Below are 2,302 nucleotides of genomic sequence, written 5' to 3' on the forward strand. Positions count from 1 at the left end.
GGGGGGGGACACGGTGTCCTCCTCTCCGAAGTTTAGTTTCTGTCCCTAGACATATTATATCCACCCCTTTCACCTCCACCCTGTCCCTCTTCCTCCACTCACTCCAGCTACCCCCACCTGTCCAAAATGAAAAATCCGTCATTTTCATCAAACGTCCAACCAAATAGTATCTACACTCCATTCCCAGAGATCGAATCTTATTTAGGGGCGACGGGATTCGCCATCTGTTTTCAAATTTCATTCCTCCATGAACTTTACGTTCACTCGACTTCGGACAAAATTATAAGCCGATCGATCCTCTTTCTGGCCACCACCCGTCTACATATATATTTCCTTGTGCGGTCTCTTTCACTGTGCGGGTCAATTTTCTGCCGCACGTCCACGGGAACACTTGCACAACACAGTCTGCAGCTGATAGAAACTTAAACGCAGTCGGGCTGATGTGAGGTGGAGGGTCAGGCTTCGCACCTTCTCTTTTTTTTTCCTCCCCCCCCCCTTCTCTCTCTCTCTCTCTCTTTCTCTCTGTCGCTCTGCGCTTTCATCCCCTCATCTCTCCCTGCGCCCAGATCTCTCCCCTCACACCTGCCTGTTTCTCCCTGCTTTCCTTTTTTGGGGGTTAGATTTCTTGTGTAAACTACATCATATCAATTTCGGACAGTCGCTGGTGGCAGAGGAGTCCCTTTTTGTTTTCCTGACAACTTTCTGTTGCTCCGAGGACAACTTTTCTCTCGCTAGTCCTGCGCGCTGCTTCCCTCTGTCCCCCCCCCCGCGGGCGGTGCTCACTCCCATTGCCACTCATAGATCATGCCAGTGTAACTCTTCACCAATGTAGTTTAATGCAGAGGGAAGGATGCGCGGTGCGATCTGTTGAATTCCCAAGATTACCATCAGTCCTCTGCGCACGTCGACAGGATTCCCAACAACCCAAGTGGGAGCTGCTGGTCAAGTCAATGAAGGTGCATCGGTGAAGGTAAGCACCCTACTTCCCTATTCTGTTATGGACAAGTGGCATTAATAATTGAGAAATGCGTCAGGAATACGATTATCGTGAGACATATATAGCTCTTTGGTGAGAGGGAAACATGCGCACGTCCTGCAGAAATTGATTGATGGAGGCTGTGTATACGCTTGTGAGCCGGAGAGTTGTCGAACAGCGCGCGGTGCGCAATACGTGTCCCTCCAAATAGATCGGCAACAATTCCTAAAAGACGTCGGCTTTAAACTGAAAACGTGTTTGTGCGTTGCATTTGTGATTTACATCCTGTGGCTTTAGGGACGTTGGAGCTGATGCCACACAATGTGTGATGAAAAGTATAAGAGACGGTCGGGGAAGTGGAACACGAACTTGGGGAATAAGGATATTCACTTCGAAAAAAGTTGTCAAAGCCAAAACGGCATAGGTGGCCATCCGTGCATATGTGTGTGCGCAGGGTGGTTTGAAATGACTTGTAGGCACGTTTATGCTATAGGGGATTAACACAATATACTGTATGCAGAGAGGTGACCATGAAGCTGGAGTCTCTGGAGTGTTCTCAGACATGAACATGCATTCCCACGGACTTAATTATTCTTATTATTAATCATATCCTTAAAGCTGATATTTCTTAAACCACAATAATATGAATCCATATGTTACATCTTTCATATCACATACTGTTTTTATATCTAAACATAACAAACAGGGTCATATTTAACTTGCGGATGCTGTGAAAGAAGGGAATTTCACTCAGTTTAAGATCTCACCATCATATTCTTGTGGCCTGGGGTGGTGTGCTCAGTGTTTGTGATTATGAAGAACTCCAGAGAAAGCAGTGAGTCTCTAATCTTTGATGTCCAGCTGATATATACACTCTGGAGCTGTTGCTTTGATACAGAATGGGAGGCTGACTCTGTGAACTCATACAATGTTTGGTTGAGTTTGTACATCTTTGCGAGCTTCATGTTATCTTTATGATGTCAGTTTCAGAACAAGCGAATGCAGCTCAAGAGGTCAAGGTCACATAGGCTCTTTCTTTCACCACACACTGCATATGGATAAGATCCTTGAGCAGAGCGCCGTCTAGATATATTTGCACCATCAAGAACCTAAACATTTGCAGTTTTTATTACTGCAATTTGTCCAAGATCAATACCAGCTAACCTCTTTGAATTAAAGTTTCTTTACATTCCAAGGAAATCCAAATTCTCATATTTCACATAAACACCAATTAAATAACACTGATGCTAAGTGTGAATGTTGTTAAAAGTGTAAAACTGCTTCCCTCTTGCTCGTGGTTCCTCTCCTGTCTTATATACGGAGTCC

The 2,302-nt window shown here is 45.0% G+C and overlaps 1 protein-coding gene across 1 annotated transcript in view; it reads left to right on the plus strand.

The window, feature by feature from the left end:
• Positions 1–919: 919 nt before the first annotated feature.
• The window catches only part of erfl1 (Ets2 repressor factor like 1), a 45,286-nt gene continuing 43,903 nt past the window's right edge, over positions 920–2,302 (plus strand). The window contains exon 1 of the mRNA XM_031852438.1: positions 920–970. The gene's annotated coding sequence lies outside the window, so the exon portion shown is untranslated. The remainder of the gene's footprint in view (positions 971–2,302) is intronic.

This window comes from Anarrhichthys ocellatus, unplaced genomic scaffold (genome assembly GCF_004355925.1).
Source record: "Anarrhichthys ocellatus isolate YVR2014 unplaced genomic scaffold, GSC_Weel_1.0 scaffold13, whole genome shotgun sequence".
NCBI classification, from domain to species: Eukaryota; Metazoa; Chordata; class Actinopteri; order Perciformes; family Anarhichadidae; genus Anarrhichthys; species Anarrhichthys ocellatus.